Source organism: Alligator mississippiensis, chromosome 4 (genome assembly GCF_030867095.1).
Source record: "Alligator mississippiensis isolate rAllMis1 chromosome 4, rAllMis1, whole genome shotgun sequence".
Lineage (NCBI taxonomy): Eukaryota > Metazoa > Chordata > Crocodylia > Alligatoridae > Alligator > Alligator mississippiensis.
The window spans coordinates 136,012,395-136,030,945 of NC_081827.1; the positions used below are offsets into that span (position 1 = coordinate 136,012,395).

General features: G+C 42.5%; 1 long non-coding RNA gene across 6 annotated transcripts in view; it reads left to right on the top strand.

The window, feature by feature from the left end:
* Positions 1-18,551, top strand: part of LOC106737854 (uncharacterized) — a 140,572-nt gene that overhangs the window by 46,936 nt on the left and 75,085 nt on the right. For all 6 annotated transcript variants that reach the window (XR_002088690.2, XR_002088691.2, XR_002088689.2 and 3 more), the window contains one exon: positions 4,097-4,201. This is a non-coding gene — a long non-coding RNA (uncharacterized LOC106737854). The remainder of the gene's footprint in view (positions 1-4,096; positions 4,202-18,551) is intronic.

Consider the following 18,551-nt stretch of genomic DNA (forward strand, 5'->3'; position numbering starts at 1 on the left):
GTGGCTTTCCATTTCCTACGATGTTCCAATATACCTAAATCACATCTCCACTGTAATGGAGGCTTCTGAGACCCTGGGCTTCTGTAAAATGCGAAAAAGCAAAGTATTATTTATACGGTATAATATTTTGATTTCCTAATGGACTGTGAGGTGGGTATTATCCATAACTACTGTGCAGCAAAAAGGATTCTGAAAACATGCATGCTTCTATTCTCAGTCATTACAGATAACACCACATTTTGGTTCTAACTGGAATCTGTGTTGTGCTGGTGCTTGTGGGTCCACTAAGTGACTGACACATTATATTTTAGTGCAGAGCCAGACTTCTGTTCCATAGTAAAGCTACTGTACAACTGAAAAACAAGCCATTTTAGAGTGACAACTTGCAATAGTAATTTATATTGACTGAAATATCACTTGTCCTGAGCGTTAGAGCAGAATGAAGACTAAAGCATTGAATAGTTTATTACAGTAGTGATGTCACAATCCTAAGGAAAGCAAGAGAAAAATAGATATTTGGTTGAAAAAAAAAAACCCTCCTGCTATTGCATTGGATTTTTTTCCTTACAGCAGCTTTTTGGATGATATATTTCTTAGGGCTTAGGGGAAACTGGAAAAACTTGTACATTTGGAAATATTAGGCCATTTCCAGATGGGTGATGGCAGAACTAAATATAACACTTTGGGTTGATTGATGTTAGCCTGTCTTGTAATTTGTGACTGTATTCATGCCAATAAGTTTTATAATGCTTTTCCACTCTGACAAGTCACTTAATAAACAAATACCATGATGGGACTCTTTTGCGATTGTGTACCAAGTTTGCTTAGCAAGAAAAGCTGAAAAAATGTTTTTTATACTGGGTAAGCCTGCAAACTCTGACTCAATGTGAGGGTCAAGCTAGGTTCCTCCTTGTTCACATAGAACATAATCATTGGATTCTCCAGTAATAGGGATTATACCTATGGTATTTATATGAACCCCATTATTTAAATGTCTCACCTCCTTTAATTTATTCATCCTCTCCAGACTTGTCTGAGGCAAGGCAGTATTAATACACCCATTTTACAGAGATAAAAGGGGCTTGCCACTGACAGCACCAGTGGTGTCTGCAGGAGCTTCCCGCTTGCTGCCACTGTGCTCCTGCCACCGCCATGCTGCCCCAGTCACCAGAGGCATGTCATTCATGATTCCAGTTACAGTGCTTCTCCTCCTTATCTCTCTCTTTCTCTCTCTCTTCTAGTGATAATACAGTAGATAGTTTGAAGTCAGTAGATATGAGAATACTGAGGGCATTAAAACAAAGGGCGTTTATTAGAAAGTTATTTAAAAGGCACATGAAGCTTATTCTAGTTCTCACAGAAGTCTGTGGCAAAATTCCTTGTTTCCAGGAAGAGCTAAAGAGGTCCTTGAGTCTATTTGTCAGTGAAAGACAATTGTGCACCTGTAATACTGTGCATATGTATATGTGTACAAGCTGAGTGGATAGGGCCTTTTCTTCTGTTTTTAGTCTATGCTAATTATTTTTTTTCAGGCCCCTCAAAGTGGCTGGTCACTGAAACCAGCTGTAACAAGATTTGCTGAAACATTTCAGTGCTCAAGGAAATTTTTGTTTCTCTGTACAGTTGTGACAGATGCCCTATAAAGCAAGAACTTCTTCTTTATAGAAGGCTAGCCTGGACCATGCCTGTAGAGAAAATGTATGCTGAGTGTGATAATGGTATGTATCTTTGAATTAGGCAGCGTTTAGGAGAAAGCTAGAAGAAGAGTCTGATGGCTGTCTGTGTGCTTTGTTAAAATGGCTTCTGACTTTGTGAACTGAAACCACAACAAAACATTGAAGTCTTGGGGATGAGGATGTTATCATTCCAAATTAGTGTATCATTTTGTGGGGGTCAAAAGTGACTTCAGACGGAAGGAAACCCATTGCATGAACTCTGAGTAAGACCTCATAACCACAGGCTCTTAATGTAGAATAATTTGTCAGTAGAAGAATGTTACCTAGGGGAATGAGTTACTCAGTAATAAGGTTTATACGGTAGTTTCTTTTTTAAAGTAGATGTTGCTGTGGGAAGTGTGGACTTGTCTGGTGTGGCCGAACCTTTGTTTCTGAAAGCCAGAATGCTATAGGGTCTAAGCAGAGGAGTGAGAGCCAGGAACACCTTTAATCCCTACCCTACCACTGATTCACAGTATGATGAATCATGTAGCCTCATTATGTCTCTTCCTTATCTGTATAGCAATAACTACTTAAGAGAATGTCTGCAGATAAATTAGTTAATATTTTTATGACACTCTGAAGATAAAAAGCACAATGTAATAAGCATGACAGTTTACAAAGGATAAAATCCACTGATATTTCACTTCTGCCAGACTGCCTTCTGCTAAAAATCTGTTATCCCAATATTGTCATCCTCTTTTGGCCTGCTCAGCTGCCTCTTCATTCAGAGGCAAAGTGTTTCATTGACTTCAGGTCAGGGAAGACCAGTAGAGAGGGGTATGGCAAACTGTTTTCAAGATGGAGAGCTGCAGTGGAACTGGAGAGTATGTCTGCAGGCAAGAAGGACTTTTTGATGCATATAGTTCATGTGGGGATGCCTTCTGTTACCCCTTTACTATGTCTAGGCACTTCTCAAAAGAATAATGTAATCCTGCTTAAAGGTATGGTTAGCCATGCGATCAACTGTGTGTTCTAAAATTTGTATATGCCATGAGCCTGTTTGTGTCTATTCTATGATTTCCGCCTGAAAAAATTAAATGTAAGGGATCAAGGGGGGCAGATCTTTGTGGAACTAGGCCTACCTTCCTGATATTTTTCATGAAGGGACTGGGGCTGGACCCGATGATCTTCTGAGGTCCCTTCTAGTCTTACAGTCGATGAATTTGGAAGGCATAAACAGGCTGCAGGACGCAGTTGTATGGGATTCACCCAGAGGTACACACATACCAACTTTCTGACAGTTAAGCCAGCTTAACTTTTTTAAAGTTAACTGTGAAAGCATACACAGTTTGAGATAACACACCTCTGGAAGAGAGCTCAGAGAGAACTTGGGCACCCTTTGACGCTAGGTTGTTGTTTAATTCTTACTGAAGCTTGTGAAACCCTCACTATCAAAGGACAGCTAAAGCTGTCTTTCTAGGTAGATCATTAGCTGAAACTTCAGGGGAGGCACACTTGGCAGTGACCATGAGCAATAAGAGACAGCGGAGATCCCAGCAGTGCTTTTAGAGCAGTCGAGCAGTGGCATCCTGAGAGAACGTAGACAGACAGCAAAACTTCAGCGGCTCTTACAGAACAGGAGCAGACAATCCTGAAAGGCAGCAGGTGGCATGCCTCAACTGCGACCTTGAGCGGCAGTCACAGAGCAGCAGCAGTGATCCTGAGCACTGGGAGGAAGCAGAAACCTCAGCGGCATGTACAGAGGAGTGTCAAGTGGTGATCCCAAGAGGTGGCCAGCAGCACACCTCAGCAGTGACTCCAAGTGACATTTCCCAAAGTAGTGACAACCCCAAACAGCACTCCCTGAGGCATCAGTGGCAACCCGAGTGGTGATCCTGAAAGGCAGAAGAGAGCCAAAGCAGGTTACTCTTGACCCTCAGATATAGTCTGAGAATCAAAAGGGTTCAAAGAGCTAGTCCCACCAAAATTAAATATCATATACCTAAATGTAGACAAAGTTTAATAGCAATCTAATAATGAAATTTAGATATCTGCACAAGGAATGTATATCAAGCAAATGAGTACAATTTATAAAGTTCTTACTTACCCATCTTATGCATATTTGACAACAAATCCATCTTAACCTAAGTCTTCATCCTTCATTACAGCTGGGGTATATTTGCCTAGAATCCATATACTTTTAAAAAATACTGGAAATATTTTCCTCCATTCTCTGTGAAAAGGTATGATTTGTTTGTTGCCTCATTTCTAAGTTTTTCTGCTCCACATGAAATGCCACATTTGTCAGTGAAACCAGCAGTTGGGGGTAGAGGTACTTAAGTGCTTATTCTATGATGTTTTGGTTTTTGTTCTATATCTTCTGCATATCCTGCCAAAATTCACATTCACTGAAGTTGCTTTTTCACCTATTCACACAGTACTGCCTGAGATTGCATGCAGAAAAAGATGTACCAGTTGCCTGGCAAGATGAACTCAAGAAACACAAAGAAAAGTCTTCTGAGAGAATACAAAGAAGTTTTCAGGTACTTATGAGTTCATTATATATTCCAGTACTCTGCGTGACTTTGTGTACTGTGCAGCTCGTGAACTAACGAGCTTGAAATAAATTGTTTGTGTTAATTCATGGGAAGTGATAATACTGATGCCTTAAAATTAATGAAAATGCAATGAGAATGATTAAAATGTAGTGCTAGTTGATCTGAATGTTACTGGTTGCGTCTACACAAGACGCTTAACTGCACAATAGCCTAATAACACTGTGCAGTACACAACACGGACAGTGCAAATACGCTCCTGCATGGTATTATTAGGCTACTGTGTGGTAACGTCACTAAAAAGGGGTTCACCAGCTCTGGTTACTGTGCATTTTTTTAGTATTTGTTTATACTTGTGTACCTTAAGGCCCTTGTTACCGTATAAAAGCAGTACCCTAAAACTTAACCGATTTTAACATCCTTTTCCCCCTTGGCTATTCAGTCTCATTTATTTACATTATAACCTAAATATGTGTTAACTGCTTTTTCAATCCCCTGAGTGCTACATGGCTTATGCAGGAATTGGATAGGTCAGCTAGTCTCTCTTCTGATTCACTTAAGCAGAATTAACTAAATTCTTCAGGCATTTATACATGTACCTTTTAGTTCTCAGACGCTCCCAAGATCTGCCACTTCAGAACAGATTCAATCAATCGAGTCTGCTCTGCATTGGAGCTGATGTGCACCGTGCTGCTCCACTTGCAGTTGTATAAGTAGCAAGTCAGCACAGAGAAAATGGCAGCGATAAAGGACTTGAGCAAAGTAAAAAGAAAGTGTATCTGCACTGAGCATTCTTACAGCATACTCTGATGAATGGGAATTAGACAATAGCAGCACTTTGGGGCCTAGAACAAAGGCTTATCAGTAGAATAGGAAAGTGGAACTGAGAGCAGGTTATAAATCCCACTGATTATGATGTACTGGACTGTACCAAACTGGACTTTTCCTCTACTTCTACAAATAGGGTATGTAGTTGATAGTAAGTGGTAGTGTTCTCAATCTGCATGTCACATCTGTAAAAGGGGAAGAAAGGCGTGTCTGTACCTCCTTCATACAACGCATATGTATGTTCCCCACTCATTCCTGCTTAGCACAAGTTAACTCCCGAAGGGGGGTGGTATAGGTATAATAGAGTGGCACTCAGCGCACACCCAAAAGTGTTCTGAGGCTTTCTGTTCCAGCCTGGGTATCACAGCATGCACTCATTTATAAGATTTGGCATGCACTGAATTGAAGCTAGTGGGTAGGATGTGCTCTACAGTCATGCTGGCAGGTACGGCACAGAGGCAGAGTATCAAAGCTCTTAAAATCACGAGTTTCTTTTTTTAAAGCTCTTTGAGAACCTGAGATTTAAAGGTGTGCTACAGAAGTGCAATAAACTGAGGCCCAGATTCTAAATTATTTACTGTATGATTAAGTGAGTAGCCTTATTGAAGTAAATGGATCTGTTAATATGCTAAATTTAAACCCATATGTAAATATCTGCAGGATCAGGACACTTGATGTAGTGCACAATCAGTAGAACAGGCAGGGAACAAGAAAGTAATGGAATTAAGCATTGATCCTATGCCATTATTTTTTGTCAGTCATCATGTTGTAGAAGGAGTTCATGTCTGAGTATCATTTAGTGAAGCTGGGTTGTTGTTGAATAATTTGCTTCTTGACTCCAGTTGAGTCTTCAGCCTAAAACCTAGAGTCAACGGTTTCATCCTTATACAAAAATAAGCTAAAATGATGACATAAAATTTAAGTCATTTTGGAGTGTATGGAAGGAAACAATTTTACTAATAATTGCTGTCTTTTATTCTAAGCATGAACTTGTTTGTTGTTAAGTATGTTTAGCAAGACCGCATGAAGTATATTTAACAGGTATGTGGTTGCTCGTATATAAAGCTCACTGTCAGAGCTGGCCTTAGGAGTGGGCAACATGCGTGACTGCCCAGGGTGCCATGGTCAGGGGGGTGCCGAACACCCTGCCCGGCCTGCCCCATCTTGGCCGATTCCTGCCCCAGGGAGGAGGGCACTGGGTTCCCTCATGCAGGGGGTTCCCTCATGCACCACCAGTTCAACCATGCAGGGCAATGACCCCGGACCCCCATTGCCCCACAGGAAGGTGTGGGCAGAGGGAGGTGGAGGGTGGGCTGGGCCAGCCTCACTGCCTCCTGAGTGACTTTCAACTTTCCACTTCTCTCCAGGGGCAGTGTGGGACAGGGGCAGTGCCGTCTTCCCATGGCTTGGGAGCTGGCATCCCTGAAGCTCTGGTGTCCCTGAGGCCACTGCTCTGTCGGAACTGGGCCTGGTAATGTGAGTGGGGTGGCACCTTGTCCTGTCCTGCCCACCTGCCTCTGCCTGCAACAGTGTTACTGAGATGCAGGTGGGGGGCTCCAAAATACAAGTTGGTCCAAGGCAGTATTTTCCCTAAGGCCAGCTCTGCTCACTGTTGTTAAAAAGTTGAACACCATATTGCCACTTGAGAAGCATACAGAAGTATCTATCTTACAGGTTCAAATATTGGAAAATGGAGGAATTAGAGACGTATTCATAATTATGTTTACAGGAAGAACTCACCTTTTGCTGTTTCTTATTTCATTGGCTGTGTGTAGGAGTGCAGGCCAATGGACATTGCACTGATCTGGAGACGCGCTTTGCTAGGTTATTCAGGTTCTTCCACCAACCTACTATGTGACCTCGGGCAAGTTACTTCATCTTTTGGAGCTTCAGAATCCCCCATCTGAAAAACAGGGAAATTAATACTTCGCCCTGCTTTGGAAAGCGCCGTAGAACAGTAGACAAAGGTGTTAAATGATATTATAAATAAACTAAGCTCAAACTGTGAATAACCGCTGCTGAATCTGACGCTACATCTTGTAGTAGAAATGGATTTCAGCATTCTTTCCACCTGGTCCTATCTCTGTGTCAGCATTCACCTCAGTTACACATGGCAGCCCAGATCCTGTTCAACTTCCAAGATGTGTGTGTGCAATTACACGTCTTTTAGGCATTTCAGTCATTAAGCATAGTCTTATTTCACCCAATGTAGCGAGGACAAAAGTACTAAGAAGCCTAGAGTATTTATGGGTGCCTGTAGACATGCTGGGAGGCTGCTCCAACACGCTATAATTACAGTGCATCAGAGAAGACTTGATTAATCAAGTCTGCTGGAGAGTGCTCCAGCAGTCTCCCACATCTCGTGTATCAGCATCCCCATGTTTCAAAATGGTGGCAGGGGTGCTTAAACTAAGGTTGCAGACAGAAGTGACAATTTTTGTCTGATCTGGCCACAGAAAGCAGTTTATAGCTGTGACCAAACACAAATACAGGCTGCAGACAGCTTAAAAAATGGCTGATTGGGTGAAAATCTGACCCCTCATTGTATGAGGTATCAGATAAAGACTTTTCAAAATGTATTGTTTCCTGTAACTTGTGTCTGCGAAGCTCCCAGCCTGTCACCCTTTTCAGAATGGAACTGGGGAAAGAGAGCGGAGGGAGTTCAGTCTGGGGGATTTTCAGACCTGCAGAGGATAGGGCAGGTACATTGGAGCCCCCCCCACCCCCCAAGGTTGGGGAGCTCCAATTCATCCACCCCATCCTTCCACACCAGCTGCAAGAACGAGCTTCCTCCACTGCCTCCCCCCCACTTCCATTATGAAAACGGAGCGCTGGCAGACAGCCTGGCCACTGCTATGGGAATCTGGCTGCAGGCTTTTAGCCTGCAGCTAGATTTCTCCCCCCTCCCCCTCCCCCCCGGAACCAACAATGAACTTCTCTTTGGTCTAGGGTAACATAACGCCTGTCAGAAAACGCTCTGAGTTACAGCTGGGAGCTGCACTTCTGACTGCACCCTAAAGCTCATCAAACGAGGTTTAGCTCAAGCACCCCCACCACCATTTTGAAGTGTGGGGGCATTAATACATGACATGCTGCAGCACGTCTAATTAGAATGGCTGTTAGAACCACTCCAGTTAAAGCACTTCCTCATTGCCCCTGGAGCATGTGTAAAGGTGCCTTATGTTTCTCCGTTTTGACTTCAAAAGATCCCTAGACACTTAGACTTTCACTACTGCAATCTACTGCTTAGAACTCTAACTCTACTTAAGCTCCGCTCTCATCCAAATAAGAACCCAGTTTTTCAGAAAGATTTTTAAAAAACCTCACTGAGCAACTGTTTATAATTACACATGCAGCTCAGTGAAGAAAGAGGGAAACACTTTTTGCTCAATTACCACGTGGTAAGCACAGGAAGTGGGAAACCTGTGGTCCACCCTCCCCCCACCCCCCCAGTTTATGGATTTACACTCAGGTACACATATACAGACACATGTATGTGCACAGCTAGAATGCAGCCTACTGCACATACTAAGTAGATACATGGATGTTTGCACATCCTCCTGCACACCTCCTTGGATTGCAAACTGCATAAGCCCCAAAAATGGCAATTTGCATCTGACTGAACAGGTTTCTGTCCCAGGTCTGTCCACTGAGTGAACAGGAGAGTTATCCTAGAATCAGCCCTGTGAGGTATAGAAAAGAATCACCCCTGTGATATAAAGTGCTAATTTTTGGGGTGATTGATTGTTAAATTTTAGGTATCTACAAGGCAGAATGGGATCTGGGCCTGGGGCTTCCTTAGGCTTGGGGTTTCCACTTATTCCCTTGGGCACAATTCAGTTCTGCAACTCTTCAGCTCAGACTCAGTCTCTGGTAGTACATGATGTGACTTCCTTGGTATTTGAGATCCTTGAATGCAATAATACATTCTGCTTCACACACACAAATGTTCTGGGAACAAGACACTACGTAGTACCACAAGCAGATTTGAAATGTGTCTGGATCTCACCACCAGTCTCCTTTCTATGATCAAAAGCTTAAATGCACAGGTACTTACTTGTGATATTTTACCAAAATAATATTTTAAATAGCAAGAGCTGTCTTAAAACCTATTGAAGCAAGGATAGATGAGATGATTCAGGGGTTGGATTGGAACACAAGAGCACTGGGTTCTTGTCCTGGAACTACCACTCACCTGCTGTGTAACTGTGGCAAACTATATTTTACTTGTCGTGCCTCATTTTTTTCCATGTTCTGTCACTCTCTTTGTTTCAGTTAGATTCCATGGAACAAGGACAGTGGTTTACCACATGTTTGTATAATGCACCCCTATCATGAAACCCTAATGGAGGCTGAGGTCTATAGAAAATAAATAAAAGCAATAAATAAATATGTAACAAATAGGGAGAAAGGACTGAAATGCTTCCCATTCCTGCTGGAATTCAACCAGTTTTACTAACATACAGATTCTTCACATGCGCTTTTAATCAGATCAGTAATGTCCTATAAATATTTTATTGTCAAACACTGCTCATAGCAGGTTAAAAAAAGTGAGGACTTGAGTGGGAAACTTGCCAGAAATTCACTGTGTGGACTTTGAGGGCACATCAAGATGAGCACATATGTGCAGGGACACACATTTCCCCACTGCACAAGTAGCAGCAGCACATAGCTGTGTTGCTGCTTTTTGTCTCGGGTCATGCCCCTGCACGTGTCCTCCAATGTATGGCAAATTGACCCAGGTGGGGTAGGGGAGGCTGGGGCCAGCAGCCTTACCTGGGACCCTGGGGGCCTCCCAGGGCAGCAGTGGCACCAATCTAACTGCCCAGGGTCCGGCTGGCAGCCAAAGCATGGCTCTTGCCAGCCAGGCTCCCTTTCTGGTGGTGCACTCTCTGCCATCTGCATTGCACTGCTTTTTTCAGCAGCAGGTTTTTATTATACTAGGATCTCCCAGTGTCAAATTTTGGTGCTGTGTTGCAAATTAGCAGTGCAGCAAATGGGTGCATGTGTACCTCATGCAGTTTGTGGCGTTTCAAACTGCTTTGAGGCACCACGCAAACTGCTTATCTGGATGCTTTCGCTTTAACTTTGACAAAAGCTGTTAAAGTATCATTTTCCTCTCATAACTCAGTTCTATCTTGTCTAAATCAGTTTTCTTGCCTTTTCAAATAAATTAAATTTGGATCTCATTCCAATCACCTAAATGATTACAAGAGGAAAAAATAATGAATGGGTCATTTTAAGACTTCCTTCAGAAGAAGCTACAACTAGAGGCAAGAGAGAAAGATAAGAGAGCCTTGCATTAACTTTATCAGCAAGAAACAGGAAGAATATTGGATAAGAACTTTCTGGCCACATCTACAGGAGATGCTGACTGCGCAGTAACCCAAGTTACTGCTCAGCAGTGCCACTAAATGTCTTTTTCATGACACTGTTGTGCAGTAGGCTAATACTACTGTGCAGTAGCATTGTCACGGATGTTGCCACACAATGCTGTTGCACAGTAGTATCAGGCTACTGTGCAATCAGCATCTCATGTAGATGCAGCAACTGTAACCAGAAATTAAGCACATATTCTGTATCTATAGGTGGTAAAATTGACTGCCAGTTCAAGCATAGTGCAATTTTATTAGGTTAATTATCAACCCCCCTTAATGTGTTAACAGCTGGTAGTTACAGGACCAGGAAACTTCTTAAGTTTGAATTTTAACCTGTGCTCACACCAGAGCAGCTAATTACCTCCAATAATATATTCTAAACTGCAGATTATCCTTTCTAGAAAGTTGAAATCATATATCATTTTAAGAATTATGACTAACAGGTTATTTTTGAAAACACATTATTTGGTTCTTTAAGGAAAAAATTGCAGTTAACAATAATTCTTACCCTGAGCAGTTCTTATTTCCTAACTGTAACGTCAGTATCCAGTTCTCTAAAATTACAGTTAAAAATCGCAAAAAGGTATAAATACTACGTAAGAAAAATATTTGCAAGTGCCCTTTTTTCTTTAAACAGAAGGAAAAGCTTCTATCCTTTTGGTATTCATGCAAATCATATTTCTAATGCACGATAATTTCTTTGAACAAATTCTGGGACATTAGCAATTTGCAGTCAGTAAATTGTCGCCTCAGTATTTGAACAATTTAGTATTCCCTGAATGAGGGGGACACATCCTAACTGTTGTCTTTAATAACTCTTCTAATTAATAAGAAAAGAAAACAAATTTTATTCCCAGGCTACTAAATCTTGAGTCATTGTCTTTCTAAAATAATCTTCACTGAGTTTCACATGATGCAAAACTTTTCCCATTGTATTAGTAAGAACTTTTTTCCTTCACTTTGCTGCCACCTGTTCCAAAGGCTCACAATAGGATAGAAACATTGTTTAGCATTCAGACCACAAACTGGCTGTCGAAGGACCTCTAATCAAGGGCTGGAGTTGGCATTAAAGTTTAGTGGCCGCCAAAGGTCCCCTTTCTGCAAAATAGCAGGGATCTTTGCGCTGCAGGTACACTATAGATGTTGTTAGGGTCAGAAGGGACCTCAATAGATCATCAAGTCCGACCCCCTGCATAAGCAGGAAAGAATGCTGAGTCTAGATGACCCCAGCTAGATGCTCATCTAACCTCCTCTTGAAGACCCCCCAGGGTAGGGGAGAGCACCACCTCCCTTGGGAGCCCGTTCCAGACCCTGGCCACTCGAACTGTGAAGAAGTTCTTCCTAATGTCCAATCTAAATCTGCTGTCTGCTAGCTTGTGGCCATTATTTCTTGTAACCCCCGGGGGCGCCTTGGTGAATAAATACTCACCAATTCCCTTCTGTGCCCCTGTGATGAACTTTTAGGCGGCCACAAGGTCGCCTCTCAACCTTCTCTTGCGGAGGCTGAAAAGGTCCAGTTTCTCTAGTCTCTCCTCGTAGGGCTTGGTCTGCAGGCCCTTAACCATATGAGTGGCCCTTCTCTGGACCTTCTCCAGGTTATCTGCATCCTTCTTGAAGTGTGGCGCCCAGAATTGCACGCAGTACTCCAACTGCGGTCTGACCAGTGCCCAATAGAGGGGAAGTATCACCTCCTTGGACCTATTCATCATGCATCTGCTGATGCACGATAAAGTGCCATTGGCTTTTTTGATGGCTTCGTCACACTGCCGACTCATGTTCATCTTGGAGTCCGCTAGGACTCCAAGATCCCTTTCCACTTGCATGCCACCCAGCAGGTCATTCCCTAGGCTGTAGGTGTGCTGGACATTTTTCCTCCCTAGGTGCAGCACTTTGCATTTCTTCTTGTTGAACTGCATTCTGTTGTTTTCTGCCCACTTGTCCAACCTGTCCAGATCTGCTTGCAGCTGTTCCCTGCCCTCCGGCGTGTCTACATCTCCCCGTAGCTTTGTGTCATCTGCAAACTTGGACAGAGTACATTTCACTCCCTCGTCCAAGTCACTGATGAAGACATTAAAGAGTATCGGTCCAAGGACTGAAACCTGTGGGACCCCACTGCCCACACCCTTCCAGGTCGAAACCGACCCATCCACGACGACTCTCTGGGTGCGACCCTCCAGCCAATTCGCCACCCACCGGACTGTGTAGTCATCCAAGACACAGACTCTTAACTTGTTCACCAGTATGGGGTGGGATACCGTATCGAAGGCCTTCCTGAAGTCTAAGTATATGACATCCACCCCTCCTCCTGTGTCCAGGCGTTTCGTAACCTGGTCATAAAAAGAAACTAGATTGGTCAGGCATGATCTGCCTGCCACGAACCCGTGCTGATTTCCCCTCGGCATAATTTGTCCTGCCGGGCTCTCGCAAATGTGAGCCTTGATAATTTTTTCAAAGAGTTTGCCAAGGATGGAGGTGAGACTGACTGGCCTATAGTTCCCCGGGTCCTCCTTCCTCCCCTTTTTGAAAATGGGGACCATGTTGGCCCTTTTCCAGTCCTCCAGGACTTGACCCGTGCGCCACGAGCGTTCAAATATTCCCGCCAGTGGCTCTGCAATGATGTCGGCCAGTGCCTTCAGCACCCTCGGATGGAGCTCATCCGGGCCTGCCGACTTAAAGGCATCCAGTTCTTCCAAGTGACTCTGAACCGTCTCAGGGTCTACGCATGGAAGTCTGGCACCTTGCTGCTGCCTCTCTACAACCCCAGTGAGAGCCTTGTCGTGCCCCTCACTTAGGAACACTGAGGCAAAGAACTCGAGTTCAGCCTTGTCCCCCCTGTCTGTCACCAATTGTTTCTGCCCATTTAGCAGGGGTCCTATTCCTCCCTGGGCTTTCCTTTTACTCCCTATATATCTAAAAAACAATTTCTTGTTGTCTTTTACTTGGGTTGCCATCCTCAGCTCCATGGTAGCTTTGGCCTGTCTAACTGCCTCCCTGCAAGCACGAGCAGAGGAGGCATATTCATCTTTGGTGTTCTCTCCCTGTTTCCACTTTTTATGTGCTCCCCTTTTGTCCCTTAGGCTGCCCTGGATTTCTCTGGTCAGCCAGGGAAGCCTCCTGGCTCCTTCCCCTCTTTTGCCTCGCTCGGGGATCATCTTGCTTTGTGCCGGAAGGATCGTTTCCTTAAGGCACAGCCACCCTTCTTGGGCTTCCATTTCTTCAAATCTCCTACTCCGCAGTGCGTCCTTGACTAATCGCCTGAGTTCATTGAAATCAGCTTTCCTAAAGTCTAGCACTTTCATCCTACTAGTTACCTTACCCACTCGACGTCTTATGGTGTATTCTATTATTAGGTGATCACTGTCCCCCAGATGGCTACCAATCTGGAGGTCATATGCCATAGCAGAAAACAGGCCTAATACATCTGGACCCAGATGACAGCCCCTGTGGTGGACCCTTTACCATAGTTGGGCACTGTAGAGGTTACGAAGTCCCAAAGGAATAAAAAGATGTACCCATTCCTTTCCTCACTTTCTGTACAGTCCCCAGGATAGTGAACAGAGTTGGAGGCATGTGCGGATCACAAAGGAGTGGCCAGATCATAGTATATTCTAGATCATAAATCACTATTATTTCTGGCCTTGTGACAGCACTTGGGACAATAGGTAAGGTTGCTGAAGATTCTGATTTTCCTTGGGAATCCCGGAGGAGCAAAAATAAAACCACATTTTTCTCCCCTCCTCCTAAATGGTCCTTTCTGTGCAGTATCTCCTAAGAGGCCAGAACACCAAATTTGCTTCCCCCTGGCTTCTCTGGATTAATCCAACCCTTTTCCTTATTTGTCTGTGTTTAGTTACAGTTCTTTCGGTCCTCCCCAAGCATTTCTGAGATTATAATTTCAGCAGCTGCATTTTGAATGGGGACTTTGGATGTGGCTATTTTGGGGAGATTAGGGAGAAGGAGTAATCAACACAGATCATAGGAGTCTATTTGAGAGCATTAGCAATAGGAATTGACAAAAAAGATATATCCCAGTAATGTTGTGAAGGAAGAAACTTCCACTTTGACGTCACTGGTGTGTGGATAAAGGATTATATAGAGATAGCTAGGGGAGCATGGAAGGGTCGATGGTTGAAATTTCCTGAATATTTTTATCTAAAATTTGATTGTTGCAGTAAATTTTAGTTTAAAATTATGTTAAAAATATATTTTGTGTGTATATGGAACCAGTTGGAATCTTCTGATGTTACAGGGGTTTAAGAGAAAGAGAGCATAATATATGGTGTGTTCAAGAGCAAAAGAAATGACAGGGGAGGGAGAGGAAGTTTTAGAGTTGAATTAAGCCAAAATCTGTTTAAATAGTCAACAAAAGCCTGGAAGAGACACAGTAAGACATGTCCACAGTGTAGAGAGTGGGATTAGTGAATGATCAACAAGATGGAAGCTAAATATATATGGGAGATCATCAAGAAAAAGTTTAATGAGAGAAAGAAGAAGGAATATAGAATAGGTAGTCTCATATCAACATTGAAAGGGCCGATTTAAACTTTAGTCACTCCAGAATAAGAATTTGCATAAGAATGGTTAGACACCAAAACAATGGAGGTTTGATTTTTCTTTTTTGCTGCTAAGTTTCTGAAAGCCAAGAAGTGGCAGCAGAAGTTACCTTCAACCTCATGCCAAACAGAATATTGAAAGACATGACCAACCGGTGATAATCTTTCCTAGCCGAAATTTCAGAATCATGCTTTCAATTTAGATAATGGAAGGCACTTTTCAATATTTTAAGGAAAGTAGCTTATTGTTTAGACTGAAGGCAAGAGGCAAAATTCTCCTCTTCAATATAGTAGTTTCCTTAAAATGTTAAAAATTGTCTTCTATTACCGAAACTGAAAGCATGTTTCCAAGTAATTGACTACCTCTTTTGTGCTGCGCTGCAACCAAAGCATTTATTATGGACTGTAAATAGCAGTAATGATTGCCAAGTCTACTTAAAGGCAATTTCAAATAGCACAATTATAATCCATTTTAAAATCCAGTATTTTAAAATTTCTACCTAAAAAATAAAAACATGGATTCTCAACTGCCAAAAAGGTTTTTAAATGGCGCATTTGGACTCAGTACTTACTCCTCCCTCCCCCTTTATTTTATTTTATTTTTTTTAATTTTAAACCCTCTACCCTTTTTTACTGGTTCAGAGATGTACCCAAAAGTTGGCTGTTTAGCTGAATCTTTCAGGTCTGCCAAACCAAAAGAGAGCAAATGTTCTGGATGAGATTTTTGTTTCTTGTTATGCTGGGAGTACTGCAGGATGAGCAAAGTGGTCTCTCCCATATTCTCCAGCAGCCTTCCTTCTTTCTGTTCTCATTCAAACTAAGAAGTAACTGGGTTATGTGTATGGCTACTGTTGTTCTGGTCAGATGAGATGATCATAGAGACTTACAAATCAGTGAAAATACAGAGTAGTTGTTAAAACAAGACACAACTAAAATGAAAGACTTCTTGATTAATCAGTAAAACTGGTTGGAATTTGCTGAATTTTTCACAATTTTTTGTATCAAATTTGATTTAAAATAAGAGAAAAATCTTATTTTTTCAATGAAAAGTCTAACGATTTTTTAATATCTGTGGAGCAAGCTGTAATTTTTTGACAGTCAACTTCATATTGAGAATTATTTTTAGAAGTTCATACAATTTTTTGGAAAATACAACTTTTTTTGATTGGTTGTATAAATTAAAGTTTACTCAACCTTAAAAAGGTGCAAATGGAGATTGGGGTAAGCTTCAATTTTTATTTTATTACAGCCAGTGTAACCATTAATTTGCTAGGTCATTGGACAGAGAGAACTGGAGGCAATTATGGATGCAGCCTTGTAGGAAGAAGGTTACTAAGGTAGGGGAGAGTATTCAGTGCAATGGATATACTATAGGAACTGGCAGACAGGATTATAAAAACACCTAAGGATTATAGTTATGAATGGACATCATGAAATTAAGTTTATATTATAAAGAAATTGGGCTTATGTTCAGCACCGTACCTAGACTGCTGGTAGCTCCGGGTAAACTTTTAGTATTGGGCCACCCACCCTTCAACAGAGATGATGATAATAATAATTATTATTTTCACCATTTTTGGGCCCCCTTTCTCTCCAGGCCCCAGGCAGCTACCTGGTTCACCCATGCCTGTGTCTGGCCCTGCTTATGTTAAAGATGCACTGCTACTAACATAGTCAGCACATATTAAATAGGTAAACAGGAAAATAAAAACTTACTAAATTCCAAAGATCTTTATTGCAACAGCTGGTATAAACCAGGGGTCAGCAACATTTTCTGACAAGGGGACCATAATTACTTAGTTCAGGCCAGAGATGAGCAGGCATTAGGACCCACCTGCCACCTTCTTCCTGCTGCTCAATTGTGGCATGGTGTAGCAAAAGTCCCCGCTCCACCAGATTCTGTGCCACCTGCATGGGGCATGGTACAGGCAGAGCTGACCCTCCATCAAAGCCCCAGGCACCTGACTGCAGCACAGTGCACCGAAAGCCCTCTACTGCCAAGTGCCACTCTAATGCCAAGTGCCACCATATGGTGGCGCTTGGAAATAGAGGGCTCTTGCAGGTTGGATCCAAAACTCCATGGACTATAGATCACCAACCCATGGTATAGACTAGCAAAGATGACAATGGAGATTGCAACTATGAGTGTATTTGCAAAGGACAAAAAACAAGAAAGGACTCCCAACATGACTCAAACATGGGAGGGACCCTCGTATAGATAAATTGTTAGGCCCTTAAGCTTTTAAGTGTATGTTTAATACGAATAAGCAAGGTTCTTTGGGTAGATGTGATATTTTTTATTAGACCAACTGAGTAGATGGAAAAATGTTCTTTGCAAGCTTTCAGGAACCCTTCTTCAGGCATAGGGAGTCTCTGCTGTTCTTCTGAGATCTCCAAGGAATGAAAGAAGCTGAAAGTGGGACAGGAGGTCAGTGAGAATGTAAATGGGTAGAAATTAGGAAAACAATGGGTAAAGAAGTGGGGAGGGAGCAATGCCAAAGGTAAGCAAGGGAGACTGCTGTAGTTGAGTTCTCCAAGGTAGAAAAGAGGCAGTCCTTGAAAAAGTAAATAGCTGGAAATTAGAAAGACAAGGGTAAATAAAGAAATGGGCGGAGAAGGGGAAATCAGAGCGCTCATCCAGTGCACCAAATGCCCTGATGGAAAACATGTAGGTGAAACCAAACAACTGTGCACCAGAATGAACACACACCGAAAATCCATCAAAAATAAAAATATCCAATTACCTGTGGGTGGACACTCCTCACAAGACAGTCACTCGGATGGACCTCTCAGTTCTAATCCTCAATGGGAACTTACAAAACATCTTTTGTAGACGAGCACATGCCTACAAACATCACTTCATAAATCTACTGGATACAAAAAATTATGGACTCAATATAGACATTGGATTTATGACACATTGCAACCTGCCTGACATCTGATTCAGCAGAGACCTACCTGACCTTACCATTTACACTTTTTTCCCCTGCCCTTCCTCCCCTCCCCTCTTTCTCTACTCTTTGTCGTCTTAATTTCCAGCTATTTATTTTTTCACAGACTGTCTCTTTTCTACCTTGGAGAACTCAACTTCAGCAATCTCCCTTGCTTACCTTTGGCATTGTTTCCCTCCTTCCCTTCCCTTCTCTACCCATTGTTTTCCTAATTTCTACCTATTTACAGTCTCACTGACCTCCTGCCCCACTTTCAGCTTCTTTCATTCCTTGGAGATCTCAGAACAACAGCAGAGACTCCCTATGCCTGAAGAAGGGTGCCCGAAAGCTTGCAAAGAACACTTTCCCAACTACTCAGTTGGTCTAATAAAAGACATCACATATACCTTCAGAACCTTGCCTGCCTATGTCCGTAGACCAATATGGCTACAACCAAAAACCCTGTTTAATATAAGTACATGCTTAAGTCCCACTGACATATATCAAATTGAACACAGACCTGAGTGCTTTTCTGAATCTGGGCCTGAATCCTTGTTCTTTCAATTCTCAATTAATACATATGTAGCCTTCCTTAATTTTTGTGGAGGACTGTTAAATTACCCACATAATTAGGAACTGAGGACACGAG